Genomic DNA, 15,297 nt, shown 5'->3' with positions numbered 1-15,297 from the left:
GGACATGAACTTTTTATCACATAACTGGACACAGATCACTCAGCTATACCATGAAATGACAACTGCTTGACTGTGGCTGTCCGTCACCAATGAAAATTAATCCTGAATCCATCTATTTGTAACCTGTCTCAGAATCTTGACAAAGATATCTTAAACAAGCATCTGATTACTGTGCTGAGAGTTGTCCATGATCACTGGGTATGTTTTTCCTACTGAGTTCAGTTTTCAACTAGTTTATATAAGAACCGATATTTTAATCACTTTCTTGGAGTAAAGCTGCATAGATTTTGCAATGACAACTTCATGTTCCTCTTCACCCTCTTTTCACCTCTTCCTTCTCTTAATACTATTGGCACGATCAAAGTCCTACAGCAATGGAGAAACATCAAGCTTAGTAGAAAAGTCACAATGTTATGTGCTTTTATCTAAACTTTTCATGTTGCAATAAGAGAAATCATACTATATTATTTATTAATAATCCAAACTAATATAAAGAAACATTCACCCAGAAAGTACAGGTAAATAAAAATACAGATTCAATCACAGAAATTCAAGGATTTATACACAGAGCAACTTAGAAAGCAACTTTAATTAACCTAGGTCTATATTACAAACTAAAGCTAGCATAGTTATGTCAGTCAAACAGACTGTAGACAGACATCACACTACAATTGACATGCAGGTGGAAAACCCCTGTTATAGTTATGCCCTCCAGCTGCTCATTATTACCCTTTTGCCAGCAAAAGTGGGAGGGCAGTAACCTCCAGCAGAGTGGTTCCTGTAATTGATCCCTCATCCTCTTCAGGCAAAATCACCCAGGTAAGCACAAGCAATTTAAATAGTTGGCTTGAGGCTAAGGACAGATATCCTCTTTCAGATCTGGCTGTGCTGATGGTTGTTGTTACTAGTCCTCTCTGTGCTGAAGTCTATGCCACTCAGAATGTCCAACCAAGTTGTAGATGTCTCAGGACTACTTCTGAGACAAGCTGGCTGAGACCTACATACACACTGTTTAAGCTCAGTTGTTAATCTGATGGTAGCAGATTCTGTGGTCGTCTCTGTTATAAGCAGCCTGGTGTGTTATCCCGTATCATTTGGAAACTTAACTGGCTTTCCTCTGAATGTGGATTAGACAGAACTTGCCAGAAACACTTTACCAGCTGAGCTGTGGAAAGTAGTAGGCTCCAGCCAGTGAAAAAGGGACAGATAACTGCCACTGCTATATCAGCACCTGCAGAGGTGTCTGTTTATTGCTTTAGGCAGTTAAGAGGGGCAAGAGATGTGATCCTTGATTGACATAGTTTTGTTCACAAGTGAAGAGGCTTTACGGACACCACTATAAAGCTGCATTAGTTCTGTTTGAGCCGCATGTTAGAAAGACATTCTATACTTGTACAAAGCATGCTTTTTCATCCATGTTAGTATCATGCTGTCAGTAAAATATTTGATATTGCATCAGATCTCAGGTTCCAAATGTACTGCCCAAACAAATGCCGTAACTAAAAGAAAACTGCAATAAAAGCAATATATAAGACACTTTTACTTATGTTCTATCAGCTGGTATCAAACTGAGGTTTATCTAATTTAGTGCAATTAAATGTGAGGATGTTAGGAAGCAAACTGCAAGTATTGCTGAACCTGCCTATTTAAAACACAAATCCTCCCTCCTATTACAATCCAGACTTTTCAGAATGTAAGAAACAAAGATTCAGCTTGTTGTGCTTTTAAACAGAGGAAAAAGATTTTATGGATAAATCTAACCTCTGTTTTATTAAATACAAGAAAACATCTTAGAAAGGGAAAACTGTATTTTCGTATTTGTGACATGCTGAACACAAAGAAAGATTTTGTTAGAACTGGGTGTATTATAAATGCATTAGCTATAAATATTGTGTTCATTTTGTAACTGTGTTAAAACTGTTGCTAGGAAGCAGTGTTACCTTGGTCTGAAGGGATGTAGCAAAACAGACCTTTTACTCAGGCCTCTTCCAGCCGCACAGTAAGGAGGAGCTGGACAGAGGCACAAAGCTCAGCTGCAGTGCACACATATTAGAAGAGTAGTCCCTTTTGCCAATGTCTTTCAGCCACTGTAGGTCAGTGTGTTATCACAGCACACTTTGCATGTGTCAGTGATGCAAAGAGGCTGTGACTCCAGTCAGTGATTCTTTGACCAAAATGAACATCATTCAATAACATGTACTGAACACTTCTTCAGCACGATTCTGAACAAAGGTAACAAAGTTATGTAAGCTAATGGAGAGGCAACATGAATATGGTAGGGAGGTCTATATAATGGTCAAGCAACTTTGTGCTAGGGTTGTTAGAAACTTAAGCTGATATCTTCATTGATAGCTATGGTACTTACATGAGCGAAATCAAGCTGGTACTTGTAGATTAACATGCACTGTAATCACAGAGTCATTTTGTCATATGGAAATACTCTTATTTTTTAAGTTTGCCCTGCAGTGGCATTAACTCTGGCAAATTCTACTTTTACTGGTGCTCATGTCCCCTTTACAATATAAACATAAAGTAAATCAATTATATGTTAATTAGCATTAATGCCTTTATCCAATAACCCCAAGAATCATAAGTGAAGTAATGGCAGTGAATAAATGTCCTTAAAGATAAGCTACAGTAAAAGCTTCAATCTTAAATACTGAAAAATTTACTGAGATATTTAGTTCCATATACCATTGCTAGTTACATGAGTGGCAGATTAACTTTTATCTTGATTACTGCAACTTCTCGTTTAGTCTCTCTGATGCCAAACTTAGCTCTTTGATCTATTCAAATCACAGCTGCTAAAATTATCTTCCTCATCTCTCATTTCTTCTGTTACACATCAACGAAGAGTCCAGGTACTGATGCCCTCATCCACAGTGCATTAGATATAAGATCTTCATCTTATTCAAGACCTTATACAATTTAGACCTAATTTTGTTTTATGATACCTCTTAATCTCTTCTCTGCATTGCCACAAATGAAAGTCTTAATGTTCTGTTCTCTCTCCAAATTCTACTTCAGATTTTAATGCTGATTCATTTGCATGCAATACACTCCCTGTTCCAAAATTTTCTTATTCAAAATTTAAAAAAAAACCCAAAAAACTCTCTGAAGTTATTCAAAAATATAAGAATTCTCTTTATAAGAGAATAGGGGAGAATGAAAAACAGTGTGGTAAAGGTTCAGGTTACCATTTCTTAAGTTTCTCCTGCTCCTACTGAGAATATATCATTGCCACATTTTGTACAGTAAAAACATTCACTGATAATTATTAATAAATATTGATAATTAATAATAATTGATAATACTGTACCTACACCTAATTGTCTTACTTAAGGAATACTCTGAAGAACGCCCCTATTTAGCAAAATACTTTTCTGATTTAATATGAAAGAGAAACTTGTAAACCCAAAATAGATACCTCAGGTTATGTTCCTAAAACCTTATTTAGCTGTGTACACTAATGGCCTGCCTTTCTAACAACTGGGTGTTCAGAGTCTTTCACTGCAGTTGTTAGATGCTGGAAACGAGCTTTCCAAATGGAAGGTCAAAAACATTCCATCTCCTTTCTGAAACTGTTTTTTGTGTATTACATACATGCAGTAACATTAATTGCCTTGTTTATCTGTTAACCCTCTTTGCAGCCCTCAGTACAAAATGTCTCTTGGAACATATTTCAACATTCATTAATTCTGACAATTTATCATCACTACCTCATAGTTAGTGTGTCGGTGACAACAAGTCTCACGGAGAACTTCTAAATTATGTCCTCTGGGATGACATTCCGTGGCATACTAACCTTACTGGTAAGGTCAGTGACACAGATTTGCTTTCAACAATGTAATCCAGGCCAAGAGTGACAGCCAGACTATTCAGCATGACAGAAGCGAGGAAGGTTTGAAAAAGCTTTTCATTTGTAAATGACAGAAACAAGCCATGCTGGGAATTCCAAATTTTGCCCAACTAGGAGTATCTTTGAACAGAATGGATCACTATTTCTTGAACTGGTTTAAGACGTAGAGGTGAGATTCTAGTGTTTTTGCTCCATCATTCCCAGCATAACTAAGTAGAAAGATATTCTTACAGAAATTGTTAATGCCTTCCCAATGATTCTGGCATCAATCTATGTACTTACAATCCTTCCATAAAGAAACATCACTTGCCATTGACAGTCTTTCTAACAGTTTATTTTCTACCCTACTCTTTTAGCCCCATTTGATATTATAATTGCAATGTCTTCTTTCAGTTGCGAACTTTCTAGAACAGCATATCCACGTTTACGTACCAAGTCCTTAAATCATGTGAAGAAAACATAAAGAAAATTCATTCATCAGGTGGAAGTTTTACACATGCTAAAATAACTAGAATTATCTTAACTTGCTTACATAGGCATGGATACTCTTGTGATACAGATGTGAGCATTTAGAAATCAAAAATTAATTGGCATGAAGATAAATGAAAAAAACAAAAACAGAGACTACAGGATCAGTTACAAGATCAAAATAGCTTGTGGCCTCCTAGGACTTGTTCCTCAATACAGACCCCAATAAAGCTGAAGGAAGATAGGGGTCAAACTTTGTTTTGTTTATCATTTTCATACAGTTCAAATGGCTATTATCAGCTGTATGTTTAGAGACTAAGGTCAGATTTAAGCAAATATTAATAGCCAACTCTGCCTTAGTTTGGCACATACATATTACAATGGTCAATAAAATGCTTTGGTTCGTCACCCCATGGCCTTTCATGCCCACTATATTTCGCCTAAACCTTGCTACTTCTGTTTGGTTATGTGATTAAAGACTCATCTCCCAAACACATAGAATCCTTGGGGTTGGAAGGGACCTCTAAAGGTCATCTAGTCCAATCCCCCTGCCATAGGCAGGGACATCTTTAACTAGATGAAGCTGCTCAGAGCCCCAGCCAACCTGACCGTGACTGTTTCCAGGGATGGGGCATCCACCACCTCTCTGGGCAACCTGTGCCAGTGCATCACCACCCTCAGCAGAAAAAAAATTTCTGCCTTATATCTAGTCTGTATCTACCCTCTTTTAGCTTAAAGCCATTCCCCCTTGTCCTGTCACAGCAGGCCCTGATAAAATGTTTGCTGCCATCTTTTTTATAAGCCCCCTTGAAGTACTGATAGGCTGCAAGAAGGTCTCCCTGAAGCCTTCTCTTCTCCGGGCTGAACAACCCCAACTCTCTCAGCCTTTCTTCAGAGGAGAGGTGTTCCATCCCCCTGATCATTTTCGTGGCTGTCTTCTGGACCAGCTCCAACAGGTCCGTGTCTTTCCTGTACTGAGGACTCCAGAGCTGGACGCAGTACTCCAGGTGGGGTCTCACCAGAGCAGAGTAGAGGGGCAGAATCATCTCCCTCGACCTGCTGGCCACACTTCTTTTGATGCAGCCCAGGATATGATTGGCCTTCTGGGCTGCGAGTGCACATTGCTGGCTCATGTCCAGCTTTCCATCCACCAGTACCCCCAAGTCCTTCTCGGCAGGGCTGCTCTCAACCCCTTCATCCCCCAGCCTGTATTGATACTGGGGGTTGCCCCGACCCAGGTGCAGGACCTTGCACTTGGCCTTGTTAAACCTCATGAGGTTCACACGGGCCCACTTCTCGAGTTTGTCCAGGTCCCGCTGGATGGCATCCCATCCCTCTGGCGTGTCAACCACACCACTCAGCTTGGTGTCATCTACAATCTTGCTGAGGGTGCACTCGATCCCACTGTCTATGTCATTGATGAAGATATTAAACAGTACCGGTCCCAATACAGACCGCTGCGGGATACCACTCATCACCAGCCTCCATCTGGACATTGAGCTGTTGACCACTACCCTCTGGATGTGACCATCCAACCAATTTCTCACCCACCAGACAGTCCACCCATCAAGTCCATTCCTCTCCAATTTAGAGAGAAGGATGTTGTGGGGGACCATGTCCAAGGCCTTACAGAGGTCCAGAGAGACGACATCTGTAGCCCTTCCCATGTCCACTGATGTCGTTACTCCATCATAGAAGGCCACTAGATTGATCAGGCAGGACTTGCCCTTGGTGAAGCCATCCTGGCTGTCTCAGATCACCTCCCTGTCCTCCATGTGCCTTAGCATAGCTTCCAGGAAGATCTCTTCCATGATCTTCCCAGGCACAGAGGTGAGTCTGACTGGCCTGTAGTTCCCTGGGTCTTCCTTTTTGCCCTTTTTAAAAATGGGGGTTATGTTTCCCCTTTTCCAGTCAGTGGGAACTCCACCGGACTGCCACGACTTCTCAAATACGATGGATAGTGGCTTAGCAACTTCATCCGTCAGTTCCTTCAGGACCCGCGGATGGATCTCATCGGGTCCCATGGACTTGTGCACCTTCAGGTGCCTTACATGGTCTCGAACCTGATGTTCTCCCACAGTGGGAGGCTCTTCATTCTCCCAGTCCCTGCCTTTGCCTTCTGCTGCTTGGGCGGTGAGGCTCGAGCACTTCCCAGTGAAGGCCGAGGAAAAAAAGTCATTGAGTACTTCTGCCTTCTCTGTGTCCCGGGTAACCAGGTCTCCCGTTTCGTTCTGGAGAGGGCCCACATTTTCCTTCATCTTCTTTTTATCCTCAACGTACCTATAGAATCTTTTCTTGTTGCCCTTGATGTCCCTGGCGAGATCTAACTCTATCAGGGCTTTAGCTTTCCTAACCTGATCCCTGGCTGCTCGGACAATTGCTCTGTATTCCTCCCAGGCTACCTGCCCTTGATTCCACCCTCTGTAGGCTTCCTTTGTGTGTTTGAGTTTGTCCAGGAGCTCCTTGTTCACCCATGCAGGCCTCCTGGCGTTTTTGCCTGACTTCCTCTTTGTTGGGATGCATCGCTCCTGAGCTTGAAGGAGGTGATCCTGGAATATCACCCAGCTTTCTTGGGCCCCTCTTCCCTCTGGGGCTTTGTCCCATGGCACTCTACCAAGCAGATCCCTGAAGAGGACAAAGTCTGCTCTCCTGAAGTCCAGGGTAGTGAGCTTGCTGTGTGCCCTGCTGGGTGCCCTAAGGATCTTGAACTCCACCATTTCTTGGTCACTGCAGCCCAGGCTGCCCTTGAGCTTCCCATTCCCCACCAGCCCCTCCCTGTTGGTGAGAACAAGGTCCAGCGTAGCATCTCTCCTCGTTGGCTCCTCTACCACTTGGAGACGGAAGTTATCATTGATGCATTCCAGGAACCTCCCAGATTGCTTATGCCCTGCCATGTTGTCCCTCCAACAGATGTTGGGGTGGTTGAAGTCCCCCATGAGGACCAGGACTTGTGACAGTGAGGCTGCTCCTGTCTGTCTATAGAGGGCCTCATCCGCTCAGTCTTCCTGGTTGGCTGGCCTGTAGCAGACCCCCACTGTAGTGTCACCCTGCCTTCCCTTTAATCCTGACCCATAAGCTCTCAGTCAGCTCCTCATCCATGCCCAGGCAGAGCTCCATGCACTGCAGCTGGTCATCGACATAGAGGGCGACACCCCCTCCTTGTCTCCCCTGCCTGTCCTTCCTAAAGAGCCTGTATCCCTCCATCCCAACACTCCAATCATAGGAGCCATCCCACCACATCTCTGTGATGCCAAGAAGGTCGTAGCCCTGCAGGCGTGCGCACGTCTCTAACTCCTTGTGTTTATTCCCCAAGCTACATGCGTTTGCATAGAGGCATTGAAGTTGGGCCCCCAATGAAGCTGTCTTACTGGCTGGAGTTCCTTTGTGCTGCTCTTCAGGCTCTGGGCATCTATTGCTGGCCCTGGTATCAAACTGGTAGGAGTGGGATGGACTGAGGTTCCCCTCCCCCAGCATCTCTAGTTTAAAGCCCTCTTCACCAGCTTGGCAAGCCTATGACTGAAGATGCATTTCCCCTTCTCTGACAGATGGACCCTGTCAGCCCCCAGTAGACCAGATTTCTCAAAACGAGTCCCATGGTTTAAGTAGCCAAACCCCTGGCTGAGGTACCAGTCCCGTAACCATTTGTTGACTTGCCAGATTCAACTGGCCTTTTCAAACCCCTTCCCTTTGACCAGCAGGATTGATGAGAAAACTACCTGCACTCCTGAGTCCCTTACTGCCGCTCCCAGGGCTCTGTAGTCCTTCTTGATAGTCCTCAGACTGCTCCTGGCTGTGTCACTGGTGCCCACATGAAATAACAGTAGCGGATAATAGTCAGTAGACTGTATGAGGCTTGGTAGCCTCTCGGTGACATCCCTGATACAAGCCCCTGGTAAGCAGCACACCTCTCTAGACAGTGCATCAGGTCAGCAAATGGGTGCCTCCGTAACTCTCAGAAGAGAGTCACCTACTATTATCACCTGTCGCCTTTTGTTAGTTGCTCTGGTTGTTATACAATGAGCAGATCGGACTGCATTACTCAGCTCTGGTGTCTCTCCTGACGTGATTGGTCTTTCCTCTTCAGTCTGCAGAGCGGTGAAGCGGTTCTGCAAGGGCACCTCAGGCTTCGGGGGAAGTCTCTTCCTCCTGCTGGTCCTTGCCTTTGTAACCGTCCATTCTTCTCCATTATTGACTTCCCTCCCTTCTGTGTGCAGTGGTGGGGGAGTTTTTGGCTGTTCAGCTGTGGGCTCGCTGCAGACTGCACTTGGAACCAGCTATCTAGCTTCTTCTCCACCTCCCTGATGTTACACAGCCTTCTCACCGCCTCCTGCAGCTCAGCCACCTGCTGCAGGAGGTCATCCACCTGGGCACACCTTTTGCAGGCAGGTCTGCCGCCTGTCCCTGCCCCAGGAGAGAGGTCTAGGCACTCCCTGCAGCCTGAGGTCTGTGCTGCAGCCTCTCCATTCAGCAGCTCCATCTGTGTGGAGGTATTGGCCACCACTGGGGTAAATATTGCAGACCCCCCAGCCAGAGCTTCGGCCTTTGCTCTTAGATGAGTATCCACTATTCTGCCTTGAGGGTCAGGTAGGATGAGTGCCCTTGACCTTTGCCGATGGTCACAGAACAGTGTCCGGTTGCTGGGTTATGTGTACTCCAAGTCTCCCACTCAGCCCGTGGAATGCCCCTCCTTCGAAGAGGCACCCTCCCATGTGAACTGCTGCGCAAACTGCTGCACCACACCCTAGCTGATGTGCCACACCCTGTTTGCCCACCCTGGTCACAGCGCTCCTGGTGGCAGCACTCCCTGGGGCTGACTTTTGTGGGAGTGGGGGGTGGCCGCCGTTACTCCTGGCCCCGCCCACGCCTCATCAGCCACCCTCATGAGAGCTGCTGGCTCCCAGCAGGTCCCTGCGCTCCCCTGGGGTTTCCCCAACTCAGGAAACCCCCCTGTATGCCACGATCCACCACTCTGCTGCAGGACTCGCCTGCACCGGAGCTGATTGCCTCTGCGAGTGAGAGCTAGTGGCAGTTACACCATGTTTAAATCTGCCACCATTACTCTTGGCCCTGCCCACACCTCGTCAGCTGCCCTCATGAGAGCTGCCGGCTCCCAGTGGGTCCCTGCACTCCCCTGGGGTTTCCCATGAAGGAACTCAGAACAACAATGACAGATGGAAGAAACCAAATAACTCAGGGCAAGTGGAGGCCCTGCCCCGGCATGGCTCTCTCCCAGAGTTATCAGGGGGGAGGCATCAGCCCCATGGCCCAGGTGTGACAATCTTCACAATGAGTCAAGGGAAGGGCATTATGGATCACTGGGGGGTTACTGCCTACAGGGCTGTGGGAATCATTATGGGATGAGGGGAAGAACATTTGGGGACTGTAGAGACTTATTATTGGATGTTTAGGGGAGGAATCAAAGGCAGGGAAAGGAATAGATCAAGACATTTTGAGAAGGAACAAACATGGGAAAGTAGATGTATAGGAGGAGAAAGGGGCTGGTCATGTGTAAACAGGTGGCTGGTCAGTACACTTGTCTGGCTGTGCCCTCCACCTGGTCACCAAAGTCTGTCCTGCCTTTTAATTGAACTCCATTTCTAACTATTTTCCTGGATGAAGGGCTCTCTTATGTGTGTGTATATGTGTGCATAGGAGGTCTAAGTGCCAGCAAGCAAAATGAAGACCGCAGATCATAGGTAGGGGGATGTGTGTAGGTCTGAGCACCAACGGCTAGAGTAGGATTACAGGCCTCAGCGGCTTGTCCATCTGGCTGCGGGATAGACTGAGTATCTAAGACCAGCTTCTGGAGGGATCCATATTGTATATATGTATATATGTACACAGATACTTCCGCCCCCGCCCACTAACTGGCTGTCATGGTTTAACCTCAGTCGGCAACTGAGCACCACACAGCAGCTCACTCCCCCCCACCCCCCGGTGGGATGGGAGAGAGAATTGGAAGAGCACAAGTTAGAAAAAATCATGTGTTGAGATAAAAACAGTTTAATAATTGAAATAAAATAATAATAATAATAATAATATGATAATAATAATAATACACAAAGCAAGTGATGCACAGTGCAATTGCTCACCACCCGCCGACCGATGCCCAGACAGTCCCCGAGCAGCGGCCCCGCCTCGGCCAGCTTTCCCCAGTTTATGTACTGAGCATGACGTCACATGGTATGGAATGTCCCTTTGGCCAGTTTGGCTGTGCCCCCTCCCAGCTTCTTGTGCACCTCCAGCCTTCTCAGTCGGTAGAGCATGGGAAACTAAAAAGTCCTTGGCTAGTGTAAACACTACCTAGCAACAACTAAAACATGGGTGCGTTATCAACTTTGTTCTCATCCTAAATCCAAAACACAGCACTGTACCAGCTACTAGGAAGGAAATTAACTCTATCCCTGCCAAAACCAGGACACTGGCCTAATCAGCCAGACTGGGGAACAGAGTGAGGCCATTGGAGCTGTTGGTGGCAGTGCTGTCTTCTGTCTGTGTTCATCCATGTGGCCTGTTGTGTGCATATGCATGTGTGTATTGTGTGTATGTGTACGTGTGCGCCTACCGGAGAGTCAGACTCATTACTGGCTGGGCCTGGGAACATGGAGCTGCAGCAGCTTCAACTCTATTGGGCTATCAGATTTGGCAGCTCCTAACAATTTCTACTTTAGTCCTTGTTGTCCTTGCAATTTACTCTTGTCACTGCCATGGACTTACAGGTTCTCTTGTTCAGCAGCAGCAGAGGTAGTAATGGCTTTATCTAAGAGAATTAAGGCCTATTCAGATCCCATCTAAGAGAAAAAAATGTCTTGCCCTTGCTTTAATTGTATAGATGACAAATATCAACAAAACTATAGCAGCTGCAAGCTTGGCTTCAAAATCATGTAAATACTTTTCTGTACTTTATGTAAAGACTCCAGCTTTCAAGAAAACTTAAAAAAAAAAAAAGTCACAGCCCAATAAAAAAAAAAATCCTCAATGTCATCTATGCCATATATTGAGAAGATTATTTCAATAAAGAAATAATTTAATTTGAAAAGGAAGCAAATACATGGACATGCATATAAACTGTATAAAAAGCATTTAAGACATCCCCTGATGTTACATGAGCTCTCTTCAAACAGTCACTAAGAAGTCTTAGCAATAATGTGTTCCTTTTCACCACAATAATCTCAGTTATGAAAGCTTTTAAGCAAAACTGTAATGACTACTGTGTAATTAAAAAGAATGCAAGGAAATTGTTCTCCCAACACAGAAACAAATTACTTCCTTGCCATCCTGAATTTAGCAATTAAGATTTTGCCAATGAAAAGGGAAGAGAAACAATAAAGGATTTACTCAATCGTGTTAAAGAAGCAGAATCTTTTGCTTTTCATGCCAAGGTCATCACAAGCATGATATTCATGCAAGGTCATGACGAGGAAATTCAGTCATGATTGAATATCAATACATCATTATATATTTTTTATATTTTCAAATATTAATATTATCACTGCAATAAAAATAATAGAAAGGGCTAAATTCAGTAGAATATGTAGGCATTTACAGGTCACATTTCATAATACTTACCTTTTAGGCATTGTTTTGCCTAAAATCCTGTGTCAGCTGGCTAGGCTCCTCAATGAGATGAAAGCAAGGTACCTCAAAATGATAATAATTACCTTCAAAATGATAATAACTACCCAAATAATAATTTACTTGCCCAGTTTAGTTAGAAGTGGATCATAAAGAATACTACAGAACACTCTGAAATCACATCTCTCCTCAGCTTTCATGACATATCTTAGTTGTTCAGTGCAGCAATATCTGTGCTACAAGTTGACTAGCTACACAATAAATGCACTAATTTAGGATAGCAAAAAGCACTACCAAATTTAAAAAGATTTCCAGGGAATGTGGGCAAACATTTGCCACATGGATGCAAATAAAGTAGGTGAAAGATCTATTCCTGCTACTTACAGAGCAGAGGTAGCTTAGAAAACAATCCTTACTCCTGTCAGCTGCAGTCACAGTTCCCATTTGAGATTGGGTAATTGACTGTGGTTGAGTTTCTGTTCTGCTTAAGTGCAAACTCTACTATATTAGCTGAAATCACCAAAGGCGTTGTAAACTAATGCATTGGACTTTGCCCAGAAAGAGACTAGAAGCACAACACTGTCACGTACAGATCAGTTAGTCGAAGAAGCTGCTCTTTTTGCACTGCTGTTTAGACTGTAACTGCCAACTCTTACATAAGAGATAGGCCTAGTGCATGCGAACACATCAGTCATGGATTCAAATTTGACTTGCAAGCCAATGTGCCATAGCCGAGATTAAAATCTAGGAGAGGTCTTTAACAACGTGGTTTAGGAATACCCTTAGGCAACTGAATCAGGACAACAGAAATGTTCCACCCTTTTTTCCACACAGTTTTGTAAACTGGATTTTATCAAGAGGATGGGTGTTTGGTGTTTACATCCAGTTACTCAAAGGCTTTAACAGTGTCCTTACTTTTAAACATGGGCGATGAGAAAGCAAGCCTGCTACCACCTACTTATTATAAAATATTTTGGAGGTGTAACGGTTTTGGCTTAGATAGAGTTCATTTTCTTTATAGCAGATCGTATGAGGCTGTGTTTTAGATTTTTGACCAAAACAATACTGATAACACACTAATGCTTTAGCTTTTGCTGAACAGTGTTTCTCACTCTGTCCCCCAGTGAATAGACTCGGGGGGTGCGTAATAGGTTAGGAGGGGACACAACCAGGCAGAAGACCTGAACTAACCAAAGAGATACCATATAATATCATGCTCGGCAATAAAAGGGAAAAGAGAGGGTTTTAGGAGGGTTAGCCATCTTTTGCTCAGAAACTGACTGGGCATAGGTCTACCCATGGAAGGTGGGGACTTACTGCCTTTGCATCACTTGTTCTGTTTTCTTCTCCCTCCCACTTACCCTTCACTTATTAAACAATTATTATTATTACTTTCTTTTATCTTGATGCACAAATTTTCTTGCTTTTATTCTTCCTTTCTTCTTCCCCCATTCTCCTGGTGGAGGAGGAGAAGTGAGTGAGCGGCTGCGTGGTGCTTAGCTGCCCACTGGGCTTAACCCACAACAGGAGGATAAAGCATTCGTTCAGCAAATGGGAAACCAGGATTCAGTCCCGCTCATCATTCTCAATGAATTCAGATTGGTGTCTTTCCTGGGAGATTATGAGATCTCTGCAAGATTATGATTATCAGGTTATAAGCTAACTATGTAAATTCTTTTAGTGTCTCTTTTCAATGTAATTTTCAGGCCAAGAGCCCTGTCATTTAGATTCTTTCCTATCATTGGTAGTGATGTCAAATCTTTTCCCTGCATAATGAACATCTTCAAATATAGTATGTCTCATACCATCAGAAATTACATGTCACGTTCTTGTCAGTTGTTTTGTTTCTTGCAACCTACCCTTTTGCTTTGATATTACAGAGCTAAAAACCCCTCAGTAAATGGCAAATGATTATACTGTTCAAATGTTCTACTAAATTGCATTAAAATTTGAAGATAATTGCCAAAATATATAATGTAAATCTTCAACAATTTTAGTTAATTAAAGGTTCTTTCTTTTTTTATTTTTTTCATTCCAGTAATTATCTGTGGTTTGGTTTTTCTTTTTCTTTTGCTGCTAGTCAGGAAAGAAATTTTATTTCAGTCTGAAAGGTCTGTATAATGAAATCACTTTTTAATTTTAATTTTTCCTCTACTCTGTATGTTCATACTAAATCAGGCAAGTCTTCCCTGTTATTTCTGTTAAGAGATATTTCAGTTACTACACATCAATGCACATTTTAATGGTGGAGCCAAATGACAAAAATGTAAAATCCTGATCCTATGGGATCCATACATGATTTGGTGTTGTATTTTCAAATATATTCAAATGTGTCATTTAAGCACCTGTACGGGATTTCCTAATTAAAAATACCTAACTCTCATTGAAAATAAACTAAAATTTTGTCTTTAATTTAGAGAAAATTAGACATTTTTCTCTAATTTTTCCTTAAAAGATCTTAAATACTTTTTACGGGATTTCCTAATTAAAAATACCTAACTCTCATTGAAAATAAACTAAAATTTTGTCTTTAATTTAAAGAAAATTAGACATTTTTCTCTAATTTTTCCTTAAAAGATCTTAAGTACTTTCTCTGTGCTTTCGTCGTCTCTCAGAATAATCTGATTCCTCATTTCAGACAATTTTAAACATTCAAGATACTCTAATAGGTTTCTAGCTAACATGTTTTTTTATCTCCAACCTAAGAATTCTCTGAGAGAAACTATCTTTCCAACACCACACATAACCTTAATTGCTATAGCTGTCTAGCTTCATAATTTTAGTGACTTCAGGTCAGTTTGGAAAGAGAGTTGTGTTGGAAAGAGAGTAACCCTGTTTCAGATACTTAACTCTCTTTTGGGTTTGCTTTTTGTTTGGTTGGTTGTTCTGTTTTCGTTTGGGTTTTTTTGGTAATCTATGCCTTAAATGCTTGCTAAATCAAGATTTATTTTAAAACTTATATGTAGAAATCTACTGGGCCATAGGGGTCCTTTAAACCCTCAGATGAGCAGCCGGTTCTATTCTGAGAAAAAAAAAAAATCAGGACGACTCAGTTATGTGGCCTCTCTACCACCTGGCAGGCTTCAATACACTGTAAAAGGTGTTTTCCTTTAAGCAAAGATGGTTGTTCCTAAATTAGTTGTTTCCTAAGAAGTTAGGTGTTCTATAAGTTAAAGACTAGTTTCCTTTTAGAGACCGAAAAATGAGATTACCGGTGTGTTTTGCTCTTTATCTAGAAGAAAGATCTGCTCAGGCTTATTAAGGTGTTTGGTGCTTGTGATGTGTGTGCTTGACAGGCAGTTGGGCTACCTGGCAGTAGGTTTAGCTAGCCTAAAGGAAGGAGGCAAAGGTGAGATGGATTGCACATGGAGCAAAGTAAGTCTGGTAATGAAACT

Source organism: Aptenodytes patagonicus, chromosome 4 (genome assembly GCF_965638725.1).
Source record: "Aptenodytes patagonicus chromosome 4, bAptPat1.pri.cur, whole genome shotgun sequence".
In the NCBI taxonomy this organism is placed as follows: domain Eukaryota; kingdom Metazoa; phylum Chordata; class Aves; order Sphenisciformes; family Spheniscidae; genus Aptenodytes; species Aptenodytes patagonicus.
The sequence above is the reverse complement of the archived record's forward strand: the minus strand, read 5'-3'. Positions refer to the sequence as shown.